Source organism: Lissotriton vulgaris, chromosome 12 (genome assembly GCF_964263255.1).
Source record: "Lissotriton vulgaris chromosome 12, aLisVul1.2, whole genome shotgun sequence".
Classification (NCBI taxonomy): Eukaryota; Metazoa; Chordata; class Amphibia; order Caudata; family Salamandridae; genus Lissotriton; species Lissotriton vulgaris.
Window position 1 is genome coordinate 461,988,259 of NC_141700.1, and position 14,663 is coordinate 462,002,921.

At 41.7% G+C, this 14,663-nt stretch overlaps 1 protein-coding gene across 1 annotated transcript in view; it reads left to right on the plus strand.

The window, feature by feature from the left end:
• LOC147676778 (uncharacterized) overlaps positions 1–14,663 on the plus strand; it is an 804,990-nt gene that overhangs the window by 458,200 nt on the left and 332,127 nt on the right. The window lies entirely within an intron of this gene.

Here is a 14,663-nt window from a genome sequence, read left to right on the forward strand (position 1 = left end):
GGCCGAGTCAATGAGGACACCCAGGTTTCTAGCCGAGTTGGAAGGTTTAGGGCAGTCACCTAGGGAAGGGGGCTACCAGTCTTTGGACCAGATGTCATGGTTATCTCCAAAGACTAGGACCTCCGTTTTCTCCCCATTGAGCTTTAGGTAGTTACGCACCATCCATTGCGACATTGCCTCCATACAAGATCGAAATTTGGAGGCAGCCGCTGAGGCCTGTGAGGTGGTGGAAATGATAATCTGGGTATCATCTGCATAAGACAGTATATGATATCCAAAAGATCTTATTACCTCGGCAAGTGGGGTTACATAGATGTTGAATAACAGGGGACTCAGGGAAGAGCCCTGAGGAACCCCACATTGCATGGCCTGGGAGGGGGAGAGAAAACTACCAAGCTGGACCCTCTGTTGTCTCTGAGAGAGAAAAGAAGACAGGAGGCTCAGAGCAGTTCCCTCTACTCCTATCCCCTTCAAACGATCAACCAAAATGGAAGGGGATAGCGTGTCAAATGCTGATGTGAGATCAAGTAGCACCAATAGTGCGGTCTGCCCTCTGTCCACTTCGGAGCGGATGTTGTTAGCTACGACAATGAGGGCAGACTCTGTGCTATGAGCAGCACGAAACCCGTGCTGGGAAATATCAAGAAGGCCCATCGTCTCCAGATGGGTGGTTAGATGGAAATTGAGGTGAGCCTCAAGTATCTTTGCTGGGGCCGGAAGCAAAGATATTGGCCGGAATTTTTTTAGGTTTTGAGGGTTTAAGGAGAGTTTCTTTAAAAGGGGCTTGACAACCGCTGATTTCCAAGGGGTAGGGAAGGACCCTTCATCTATAGCCATGTTCATAACTTGCAGAAGAGAAGGAAGAACCGTCTCTCTACATGACTTCATTATCGAGGAAATTTGGAAAAGTTAGACGGGGGATCAAAATCGGGGATTTCATTGTGTGAAGAAGGAGAGGGAAGAGGCAGGAGTGCACTATTAGCATCTAATTCAGTATTGAGAGAAGTTAAGGAGACATGGATATCAGAAATTATGGTGAGGAAGAAGCTTGCGATGTTGTTGCAAAGCTCCTGGGATTCGTTGACTGACTCAATGGCTTTAGGTACTGAGAGTAAATTAATGACTTTGAAAAGCTATCCAGATGATTTAAGTGAGGTGGTAACCTTGCTGTAGTAGGTCTTTTTTTCTTCAGCTATGGCCTTTTTATAGTCTCTCAGGGCAGATTTATGTAGACTTTTCCCTAGAGAGTCAGGACATGCACACCAGGCTCTCTCCATCTGTCTGCATTTCTGCCGTAGTGATCTGGCTGAGCGTCTTCTAGGTTTTTTATGTTCTACTGGGGCCAGCTCATCCACTGCATGGCTAATCCAGTTGTGGAACCTGGTCGCCCCCGTATCGCTATTATAGGTTTCGGGTAGTGGAGGATCCCTCGAAAGTGTATTGGCTAATTGATGAGGGTCCAACTTCTTCCAGGGGCGCGTTTTCTCAGGAAGTGAGAGGCCTCTTCGACAGCTAGTCAGAGGATTTAATTGCAGGTTGAAGAGGATGGCTGCATGATCGGACCAGGGAACAGGCAAAATAGATGTTACACTTATGTGGACATTATTTGTAAAAATCCCATCAAGAGTGTGTCCTGCAACATGTGTGGGTTTGGAAATTAGTTGATGCATCCCAAAGCTGAGGAAATTATCAATTAGCATAGTTGTTTCAGAGTCATTATTGTCTTCTAGGTGAAAATTGAAATCACCCAGTATTGTGTAGGTGGCTGAATCTGAGGTCGATTCCAAGTATGTGTGGAGTGCTTTAGAGAAAGGGGCTCTGGGCCCAGGAGACCTGTACACAAGCAGGCCAGAGAACACTAGTTGGTTTCTATCTTTAACGATAAAGCTCAAGGCCTCGGCCTCCAGGTCCAGTTGGGGAAGAGTAAATACTTTAAAATGGGATTTGTAAATTATCGCGATTCCACCTCCTATTGAGCCAGATCTATTAACATATGCTACAGAGTAGCCTTCGGGAACTGCTGTATTCCAGTCTGGGCTGGAGGTTTCGGATGCCCATGTCTCTGTGAGGAATACTAAATCAGCGGCATAGTCCGTGATAAGTGCTTCAATTTCGTATTTGTGTTTAACCATAGATCTAGTATTTATAAGAATGTTTTTTAGGGTTCTTTTCCTGCCTTGCGTGTGGTCAGCCGTACGTGTGTGGTTATTATTCGTGAAAGTGCAGTTATTTGAGGTATTGTGCTCACTCCCAGCTTCGCGCGAGTCCTGCAAGTTATGAGGAGAGGGAAGGGGATCTCTAAGCGCCCGATACCCAGAGGAGAGGCAGCTTGAGGACGTAACGGTGCCCTTGTCAAGTAGCATGTAGGATGTATACAGCTTATTGGGTTCAGACTAAGTAAATCCTCTCTAGAGTATTGTATGATGGAAAAATGGGCATAGGTTTGGGCGCTGAGCGCGGGCCCTGCGCAGACAGGCTTGCCTTAGGCGCGCCCGCTGCACTCGTCCGCTGCGCTTCCGGAAGAGCATAGGGCTATGTAGGCTCGGGTCCCGAAAGTCGCGCCTGCTAGAGCGCGTCCCTGCAGTCCCACCACCCCGAAGATGGCGGCTATGAGTGCTAATAGATTATGGACAGCCCGGTTCTCCTTCCGCTTCTAACAGGACTTCCCGCGGCGGATAGGGTGTCGGGTGAGCAGAGAAACAATTATTAGTCACTTTGCAGGTCGATTTCTAATAAGCAAGCGTGCTAAGCAAATACAATTTTTTAAATCAATTGTCTTTGAAACAAAATTTTAAATCAATTGTTCGAAGATGCAAGAATAAAAACAAAACCTTTCTTAAAAACGTAGTAATCACGATTAAAAGAAGCTGTTTGGTTCTGGTAACAGATTTGAGCGTATCTAAGTAAGCGCTAATCGCTCCGCTGTATTCTGTTCTAGTGCCAGGCCTCCGGCCGAGTCCAGTCTATGTAGGCTCGGGTCCCAGAAGTCGCGCCTGCTAGAGCGCGTCCCTGCAGTCCCACCACCCCTAAGATGGCAGCTATGGGTGCTAATAGATTATGGACAGCCCGGTTCTCCTTCCGCTTCTAACAGGACTTCCCGTGGCGGATAGGGTGTCGGGTGAGCAGAGAAACAATTATTAGTCACTTTGCAGGTCGATTTCTAATAAGCAAGCGTGCTAAGCAAATACAAAATTTTAAATCAATTGTTCGAAGATGCAAGAATAAAAACAAAACTTTTCTTAAAAACGTAGTAATCACGATTAAAAGAAGCTGTTTGGTTCTGGTAACAGATTTGAGCGTATCTAAGTAAGCGCTAACCGCTCCGCTGTATTCTGTTCTAGTGCCAGGCCTCCGGCCGAGTCCAGTCTATGTAGGCTCGGGTCCCGGAAGTCGCGCCTGCTAGAGCGCGTCCCTGCAGTCCCACCACCCCTAAGATGGCGGCTATGGGTGCTAATAGATTATGGAAAGCCCGGTTCTCCTTCCGCTTCTAACAGGACTTCCCGTGGCGGATAGGGTGTCGGGTGAGCAGAGAAACAATTATTAGTCACTTTGCAGGTCGATTTCTAATAAGCAAGCGTGCTAAGCAAATACAATTTTTTAAATCAATTGTCTTTGAAATTTTTTTTTAAATCAGTTGTTCGAAGATGCAAGAATAAAAACGAAACTTTTCTTAAAAACGTAGTAATCGTGATTAAAAGAAGCTGTTTGGGAAGCTGGATGTTTCCATCTGGCGGGATATTTCGACCTTGAAAGCAAAGTCAACCAAATGAGTCATATAAGAGCGCTATTGTCTCAAAAAGAGGTCGCTCTTATATCTGGTACAGAAACATTTGTCCTTTATGTAGCAAACACCCGCACAGAAGTGCATGATTTATTAAATACAGACGTGCTCTTGAATTTTGGGGAGTTAATTTAGAGTATCTTTAATGTGTCCTTGACTACGGGGTTACCTTACTTTTTTAAAGTTAGAAGCAGTGGCCTTGTGACTTCTGTAGAAAGTATATTTGGTGTCTTTTTGGGATTTTTTCATTCGATTTTTTTCCAGCATCTTTGGTGGATTGCGCTTAATACTCGCATCAGTTGCTGGTGTGCTTTTATTAATTTGTTTACATAAATATGGATGCACATCTGGCAGCGGACGATAATATGTCTCGCCTGTTGCTGCTCCGCAACCGAATGCTTAGTTACTATGGAGCGCTGCCTCTTGCAACGTTGAGTGCAGCTTATGGATTATCGTTTCGATTCTCCTTTTTCACATGCGTTCAACCTGTGTTCCATTGCCTGAGCTGCGATTTCGACTGGGCCCTGGATTTGCGTCTGCATTACGGTGTCTCCCAACGCGGATTATGACCAGTTGATGAGCCCCATATTGGTTGCTCTGTTCTGGCAGCAGGATTATGGCTTTAGCAGCGACACATGGAATAATGGGGCGTTGGAATGTTTTTGCAGCGGCGCTTGAGTTCTTGGCACGCAGTTACATTGAAGATGACCCGAGTTTTCCTCCGATAGCAATAGAGGCTCCGGTGGTTGAGGAACATGTATGTTCATTCCCACTATTGAATTGGATGGCTGAAATGTTTTCAGATGAGAACAATGACTTCCCGTTGGAGGCTGTTGCTACATACTGTGCTTACGCTGTTGGATTAAGACTCTTTGATTTTTATACGTATTCTTTATTATTTAGTTACTGCTTTCTATCAAAGAGCGAATAACTTTTTTTTGGAAATGTGAACTTGACTCTGCTTTTTAGGCTTGGACTCTGTGTTCCTAATTCGCCCACATTTATATCACGTGCTTTGATCAAGAAAGGGTGTCGTGGGGCTGAGCGATGCACTCACACCCTGTTAAGTTAGTATGGGTTTATTAGAAGCTTACACGCTATTTTTGCTTTCCTGCTCTGCTTTGCACACGACACGTACTTGTGATATTGTTTAGAGAAGGCTGAGTATTTTGCTTTATCTGAGAATAATTTGGTATGCTAGATTTGTAAACTGCCTCGCTAGTTTTGTGTGCATAGTGAGAGCACGGAACATCAAGGTTATCTTGAATACTGTGTCTGTTATTCAGAATGATCCTTGCACGTTCGAGCCATAATACATATGGAGCTGTGGCCACCTCTGATACTGGCGCGTTTCAGAATCCATTGTGGAGGCAAAGTTACACACAGTTGGAGAACATTTGTATCCTGACCGTTTGTGCAAAACTCAATGTGATCCAATACTGTTGAGTACCAGAGGTATGGGTCTGCCCATGTAATCCTATGAGACCTTCTGTAGTTATAAACTAATCTGCTAGGTAGGGAGGGTGAAATGTAGGTATATTTTAAATGTGTTTACCTTTAGCATTATAGGATGCTTTTCCCGTTTGTATTTCATAGAATAGTAACAATGCTGCCAAACTTGTTTCTGATAATATTTTAGGTGGTATTTTCTAAGGTACTGTGGATGAGAATATGGCGTTAGAAGTAAACATTTAAAAGTTGCATGTGTCTTTATTTACATCTTGTTTTTGACTGGTGTAAGAGTATATTGAAAGAGTGTTTTTTTTATCCACTTTACTTCATGTAATCTAAGTCGCATGTTCTGGGTTCACTGGTCATTGGTGTTTTTGCTCTAGGGCGAAGAACCAATGAGTCACTGATTGCTAGTTTGGTAGGGGGTTTTGGTACACCGTAATTGACTGAGGTCCTAAGTCTTTATGCACAGTTCTGTGTATGAGCAGAATTCCTGGAACAGTAGTTACAACAAAAATGCTCGATAAAGGGCTTGCACTTTGAATATGATTGTAAAATAGAAGAATAGTTGATAATCACAGCTAAGGAATGCAATAATTATATGTGTGGATGATGTGTAGATTGAGTGGAAGATAAAAAACGTGAAAAATAAGAAAGGTTGGAGAGATGCAAACTACCCACTACATTGTCAGTGAAGTGGATCTTTGGATTTCCAGGTCATTACACAGATAGGGTGTTTGATTCCGCAGTGGGAGCAAGAGAAACTAGTAAAACAACTAAGGAAGAAAGCTAGTGCATAAAGTACACACAGGTGGGCAGATTTACAAGGTTGTGGGAAAAAGTATGCAAAAGTGGCGCAAGGGGTTTGTAAACCTGCCGCAGTGTGTGGTAGAAAAGACACAAGAAAGGACAGAAGTGTGCAAATTACCCACTGCTATTCATGGGTAGTAGTTACCAAGAAGGCTGAATAAAGGGCCTGCACTTTGAATTTGAATTAAAGAAGAATAATTGATAAGCTTAGGCAAGAATGGTAGCACGTAGGTGCGTGTATTTGTGGTTGTTGTGTTGATTGTGTGGAAGATGACTAAGGTGAAAAATTAGAGAGGTTGCAGAGATGCAAACTTTCCATTTCTTTGTAAAGGAAATTCACTGAAAAAACCATAGGTCTCAGCCACGTTATAATTAGGAATTAGCATTTAAAAAACCTTATTTTTGAATGTGTGTATTAAAGGTTTTATTACGCTGAGAGGAGGTCTGCCACTCTTTCACAAGGATGATGTCATCAGTGATGTCATTTGAGATGTCATCAGTGATGTCATGAGTGATGTCATGAGTGATGCCACTGACCATGTCATGAGTGATGTAATATGTGACTTCATCAGCAGTGCATTGCGGGTGCGCGAGTTATAGTTAGCTGAACTAACTATAACAGGGGAATTTTCAATGGTTTTGTATGAGCGAAATGTCCAGCTAACTATAACATGGGTGAAACCTATGGTTTTTTCAGTGAATTTTTAAGGTTTTTTAAATGCTAATTCCTAACTATAACGTGGCTAAAACCTATGGTTTTTTCATTGAATATATATAATTATGGGACGCATTGTGGAAAATTCTTAAGCGGGAACAATTGCGATGGTGGGAGGCGGCTGCCCTCACGAAATATTTGGAATGTAACAGAATACCGCGTGGTTTAAGAATCTTTATCATACCAACTTTCCAAAACCCTGACTCTGAACTTATCAGTGATTGGATGGACAATAACCATACATGTTCTCTTAACAAGTTGAAAATGCTTATCAAAAATGCTGAGAGAGTGTGCACAACTAAATGCAGAGGGTGAAGCAATAATTACGAAACTAAAAATGAAGTATACTGAAAGCGAGTTTGCCACAGAGATGGGAAAGATTGACAAACGCCTAGATAAAATAGAGGAGGAAATAAAAGAGAAAAAACAAAGGAAATTTCATTGTGACGAAATTGACTATAGTAAAGGCCAAATCTTGACCTTTGCCAAAAGATTTGATGCCATTAGAGATGCAGCTAAGAAAGCTAAATCACATACAACACCGGGAATGAAAAAACATTTGCCCAATCAAAATGAAACAATTCAGGGTGAATCAGTAACCCTGGAGGAAGATAACGAATCAGTTGAAAGTGATATTTCAGAACCAACGGAACCTATTCCAGTAAAAGATTTAATTTTAAAGGAGGTAGCCCTGATCACCAAGGGACGCCAAACAGGTACCCCGTCAAAAGGGCGTGGAAGAGGCGGCAGAGGCGGACAAGGAAGAGGAAACAAATCATTCGAGGCAGTACCAAGTCCGGTGGGAGTCGTAACAAGAGGCAAGGCGGCAAAGAAGTAAACACCATGACTGTGGTAAATTTATCAAAACGTATTTTAACACCGCTACAACTTGAAGTGTTATCTAGAGGGCTATCATTCTGTCCAACATCTAAATTTAACTTTACCAATGCCCGCATTGATTTATTTTGTTTTACGCGCAAACTTAAATTAAAGAAATGGTTTGCAACAAAACCACGTTTGAAAAAAGACCTAACTGTTGATAAACCCAGTGCTCTAAATGTAAATGACGCTGAACTTTTGCAAGCAGTTCAACTATTAGCAGGTTGTGACAATGTCAGTGATAATCCACTACTTAACATGGTAGACACTGAGAATTCATTTGAAATGAGCAGCAACAGTGGTTTTAAACCCAAATCGGTTTTTGTACCGCAAATCACAAATAGCTATATTGATAGCTTTGAACAGGGCATGATTGACGAAATGAAAAGGATGGACAGAATGAAACCCAAACTGAACTGGAATTTAAACAAACAGTTTCTTGCATTGAAGGAGATGGAGAGTTGGGTTGATGTAGTCATTAAAAACATTGACAAGGGCGGGAATCTTGTAGTCTGGCCGCTTGATATGTATTTAAAGGAAGGTTTGATGCAATTGGCTGATGAGAGCAACTATGTAAAAGCTACCAATGAAGAGTACAATGTAATGAAACAGGCATATTGGAACAAATTGAGTGATTGGAAGGCAAGGGGGATAATAGAGGATGATGAGTACAATTACCTCCACATAAAATATCAAAAAATTCCTGCATTGTATTTATTGCCGAAATTGCACAAAGACCTCCAGACACCTCCTGGCAGGCCGATTGTCTCATCTGTGGGGAGTCTCTATGAGAACACCTCCAGATATATAGACTACTTCCTGCAACCCTTTGTCATTAGTTTGCCCTCATATGTGAGGGACTCATCAGATTTCCGGAGAATCATCAAAGACATCACATGGAGCTCGGAATATTGGTTGGTGAGCTTTGACGTCACCAGCCTATATACCAGTATTCCCCAAGATCTAGGCGTAGAGGCCTGTAAACACTATTTGAAGGAGAGATCGATTTCTCATTTATCACATACCAACATGCTTCTAGATATGATGTGGGAATGTCTGACCAACAATTTCTTCATCTTTGACAAACAAATGTTCAAACAAACCAGGGGGGTGGCGATGGGTACTTGCTTTGCCCCCAGCCTGGCCAGTCTCTATCTAGGCTGGTGGGAGGAGCTAGTGGTGAATAAGCTCTCCCACTTTAGTACCCACGTCATCCTCTGGAGAAGATATATTGACGACATCTTCTGTATTCGGAATGGCACCCTTGACCAAGTACAAGAATTTGAATCCATCCTGAACCAGAATTCCCTCAATTTGAAGTTTACCAGTGTCATTAACAAAGAACAGTTGGAGTTTTTGGATATAAGACTTGAGGTCAATCAGGGAACTTTGAATAGCTCCTTATTCCGTAAATCCACCGCAGGGAATAGTCTCCTCCATGCAGGTAGTTGCCATCCTCCGAGCCTAATACGCAGTATACCAGTAGGCGAGTTAATTAGAGCTAAAAGAACTGCAGTTCTGTTGAAAGTTTCTCCAGAGAGAGTAAGATAATGGTGGATCGATTCTCAGAGAGGGGCTACAGTCAGTAGGTGATCTGGCAGGCAGTAGCAAGAGTAGACACAATGGATCGAAATGCTCTGCTGATCCCTAAACAACGTGAAAAAGTTGACAGAATACGATTCATCACAAATTATGATTGCCATCATGGAGGTTGCGAAAAGGTTTGGGCAAATATTGGGATACATTAAGGTTGGACAAGGATCTAAAAGAATTCATTCATGATACTCCTTCATTGACCTTCAGGAAAGCCAAATCTCTAAAAGATGTATTGAGTCCTACACTGATAAAAGAGACCCACAAGTCCAACACTATACAAGGATGTTTTCCCTGTCGCAGGTGTAAGGCCTGTAGATACAGCAATAATTGCAAAACACTACAGTTGTCTAAAGACCGCAGTGCACATAAGATAACTAAACATCTCAGTTGCAATACTGAATATGTTATTTATGCACTGCAATGTCCGTGCAATAAATTCTATATAGGCTGCACCCCTAAGCAAGCAAAATTGAGAATTTTGGAACATCAAAGGGCTATCAGGAATGTGAATCAGCAATACCCTGTAGCCAGGCATTTTTCCGAAGAACATAACAAGAACCCCAATTTGATGAAATTCTATGTACTGGACAGTGTTGAGAACAGTGAGAGAGGAGGGAACAGGTGGTTGGAACTAAGGAAATTGGAATCAAAATACATTATAATGTACAACACAATGCAGCCCGTGGGACACAATCTGGGGGAGGAGTTAGCAATTCACCTCCAGAACTAAAATGAGTCATGTATGGTGTGTAGAGTAGCTGTTGCTTGCTATGTAACTGAATTCTAGAATTTTAAGATGTTTTTAATTGGAAACACGGATCTGTTAAGGAATAATTTTTATAAGTTGCAATGTCCTCCCTTTTTTTCAGGAATTGGAAGAAAGTCTTGATCTAGCCCACTGGGGCCGAATTTTGGAGTTACCGCTACGGCGTTATCAAGTTATGTAATACAAGCCCACTAGGGCGGTATTTGAAATCAAGGACTGTATAGAACTGCTGTGCGTGTGCCTCAACACTCATTAGCAATGCAAGCCCATGGGGCCTTATGAACTTTGTTGAATAAGCAGTCCCACTAGGACGGCATCGTGAAACTTTATTTTGTTGCAACGAGCACTTTTGAACATAATTATGCCTTGAGTTCATTTTCACTTTGCAAAATTGTTGCCATTGGAAATGTAACTTCCAGTTTATCTTTTCATTTCCTGTAAAATAACATGACACTAATGTTTAAAGGAAATTTCAATTGAATTTAACATCGCAAAGGACATTGCATTAACAGAATAACTTCTTTATGTCTATAGATCACGTGTGCAAATGTAAACACGGCATGTAACTTTAAAAGAATGAAGGTACTGGTAAGCTCCATCCGTGAGCAAGAGATAGGCTGATCTCGAAAAGCGTTGGGTTGTTATTTCTTGCCGAAAATAAATCTGCAGCACCGTTTACTACATTGGGGCTCCGACTCTGGTTTTTTCACGAAAGAGGAATGTAAACCAGGAGTGTGTTATATATATATATATATATATATATATATATATATATATATATATATATATATATATATATATATATATATATATATATATATATTACCTACTGGCGGTCGCCAGTAGGTAGTTATAGTTAGGATTTTTTTCAATGTTAAATCTCAAAATTCTATTTGGAATAACTTTGGCGCCGGTTGACGAATCTGCCTCACAATTTCATCAAAATGGCCTCGCGGCGTTCCAGTCCTTCCCTGAAAGTTTGGGGGGGATTCGTCAAGCGGGGGCCGAGATAAAAGGGGGTCCCAAAACGCGTTTTCCCCATGTTAATTTCCATAGGGCGGTCGATTTCACTTTTAGCCCGAGCGGCTGAATGGATTTCCACCAAACTTGGCAAAATTGTAGGGACTGGTAGCCCGATGTGCCTTTGCTATGTCTCAAGATATGTGCTCCAGTGGATTTTGAGTAATTAAGGTTCAAAAAAATATATATATCTATAGCCACGCTCTGGTACGTGCACCGGTACGCGCACCGGGCGCGCCACGCGAGGTGCGCACGGAAAGCTGATTGGCTCTCGGGTGTCTGTAAACATTCGAAACAGTCTGGAGCGGCCGCCATCTTGTGTCTCGGTAGGATCGAGACACGAGAGGTGGCCAAAACAAAGAGGGAAATGACCATAAGGGGGCAGAGTAGACCCCCCCTTGACCCCCTAGGTTTGATGTGGGGGCTATAAAAGGGCCCCGCGGGGCATTTAAAATATTTTTTTTTTCGTTTTGCGCGGGGGAAGCGCCCAGTACGCGCACCGGGGAGCGGCCCGGGGAGCGTACTATGAGGAAAAAAGATGACAGAATTTTTTTAAAATGAAGCCTTTATTTAGAAATTGGAGGTAGTTCTAAAAAGAACTTTTTTTTTCTTCTTTTTGTTTTATATTTTTTTGTGTTTTTTGAACATTTTGTACTTTTTTTGGCTTTTCAAAACAGTTTTATATTTTTTTTGTATTTTTTTAGGGGGAGAAACAAAAAAAGGGAATTGAAACTGGCTCAACTGGAGCAAAAAACAAAAAACCCAAAACATTACTTCTTTTTGGGGCACTTGTAATTATCACCTGCAAGGACGATGAGCTTTACGCTTTTTTCACCATAGGCGATAAGCTTGCCACATGCAGAACAAGTGATTTTAAAATCAGCAAATCTTGGCTGAATACAAGGCATCATCTCTGATGTTTCTGGTCCCGATGAAGTGGGTTGGTTTCTTTGGGAGGTGGTCCTTGACGACTGGGGGAGGTTACTGGCCAGTTCCCTGAGCTCTGCACGAGAGTAGTTGTTTGGGTGCTTTCGGGTCATATGACGAATCATGGTATAGTTACCAAATGAATATTTTTTGTTTGGGTTGCCCCGTGAGAGTTCTTCATTGCAGATTAGGCAAGTTACCTTGGCCGCATTCACTTTTTTCTTGCCCTCTGGGATTGAAAAAAACTCCCATACTATGTGTGGCTTGGGTTTGTATGGGGTATTTTCTTCAGGCAGCCATCTTCTCCTCCCCTCCTCCTCTTCCTCTTCCTCCTCCTCCTCTTCTTGACCACCAATATAATCTGGAGCTGGTCCTGTTGGTGGTGGTGGTGGTGGTGGTGGGGCAGATGCACCAGCTGCTGCTGCTACTGAAGCCATTATTAAGATCAAAAAGGTACAGAGATGTACAAACAGGTCTTCCTCAGTCAAAGGACAAAGTCAGAATAAGGAAAAAAGGTGGGGTCTTTCATCATTTGGAAAAAAAACTGTCCTGAACCAATGAGAAGTGTTATTTTCAGGTCACAAGACCAGGGGCTTCATCATTATGAAACTAAAACTGTTATGAACCAATGAAAAGTGTTATTTTCAGGTCACATGACCCGACGCGCTTACGCTACGCACCCCCGGGCGCGCCCGGGGGCGCGCTGCGGGTCGCGTAGCGTAAGCGCGTCGGATGTTTACGTTGCGCGATCGTATTCGCTCGAGTACTTCCGGGTGCACTTACGCCGTGCGTATCACGCGGACGCGGCTACGCGATACGTCACGATCATGTTTTCGTTCGCGATATTGGCGCTTACGGGACGCTCCCCGGAGCGCGCCCCGGGGCGCTTTATAAAAGTACGCTTTTCGGGGCGCTCCCCGGGGAGCGCACCGGCAGCGCTCCAAAGCAAAAAAAAAATTTTTTAAATTGGGAAAAATTGTAGGGACTGGTAGCCCTATTCTTAAGTGGTTTTTACGAAAATTAACTTTGAAAAAATATATATTGTGCTACATTGGGCTATATATATGCCAAAATGTAGCCCAAATGTAGCCCAATGTAGCCCAATGTAGCCCAAAGATGGCCACCAGAGACCAAAAAATCCAAATGTAGCCCAAATATCAGCTAGATGTAGCCCAACTGTAGCCCAATGACAGAATGTACCAGAGTGTTCTAAAGAACAACTAGAGTGCTAACAGTCTTATTTATAAAGTGAGACTTATAGTTAGGAATTAGAATTTAAAAAACGTTTGAAAATCACTGAAAAAAACATAGGTTTCACACCAGTTATAGTTAGGAATTAGCATCTAAAAAACCAATGAAATTCACTGAAAAAACCATAGGTTTCACACCAGTTATAGTTAGGAATTAGCATTTAAAAAACCTATTAAATTCACTAAAAAAACCATAGGTTTCACATCAGTTATAGTTAGCTGGAAATTTTACTGACATAAAACCAATGAAATTCCACGTTATAGTTAGTTGGACTCACTATAACTTGCTCGCCTGCAATGCACTGCTGATGACGTCACATATTACATCACTCGTGACATGGTCAGTGACATCACTCATGACATCACTGATGACACCATCCTTGTGACAGACTGATAGACCTCCTTTCAGTGTAATGTAACCATTGAAACACATATTCAAACAATAGAAACTAACATTTTCAAAAAAAATGGAGATACCCATACCAGTTACAATAACCAATTCAGTAATTCCACCATCTATATACACATCCACTCATACACCAACAGTTCTATATAGTCACTCATACATATTCTCACTCATCATATATAGTGATACACATATACATCCTGTTACACACCGACAGTCTTACAAAAGTTACTCACACACATACTCACACATGCAAATAAACTATTGAACATCCATTTATTTGCATATACAGCTATACATACATTAGCACATTACTTCTAAGGAAACTTACACATACTTACTCTCCTAAACAATCACTTATAGAAACACATACTTATTTAAACAGGAACTCTTTCAATCTCTCACTCTCACATATACTGACTTATATACATCAATGCTCATATATACAAGATTAAAACATATGTAGTTACTCATAAAGACACTAGTGAGACAGGCATTCACTCACTAACACACACATATACACACTCATCCACCCATACAGTCCTGCACATATGCTGTCTTCAAAACACATACAAACAGTGATTCAGTCACCAACCCATGCAGCCACTTATACACAAAGTGAAACACTGATACATATATTTAAATATTTAAAAATTACTCGTTAATATATGTATTCATTAAGATACACTTAATAAGGCAGTTAACCAATCAATTCTTTAAAAAAAAACATCCATTTACACACTTATTTAACCATTTATTCTTCCATCGTCCTTTACAAATACAAATATAAAACATATTTATTTTTCATAAAGACACACATTCACTGGATGGTGTCATCAGTGATGTCATGAGTGATGTCACTGACCATGTCATGAGTGATGTAATATGTGACGTCATCAGCAGTGCATTGCAGGCACGCAAGTTATAGTGAGTCCAACTAACTATAACGTGGAATTTCATTGGTTTTATGTCAGTAAAATTTCCAGCTAACTATAACTGATGTGAAACCTATGGTTTTTTTAGTGAATTTAATAGGTTTTTTAAATGCTAATTTCTAACTA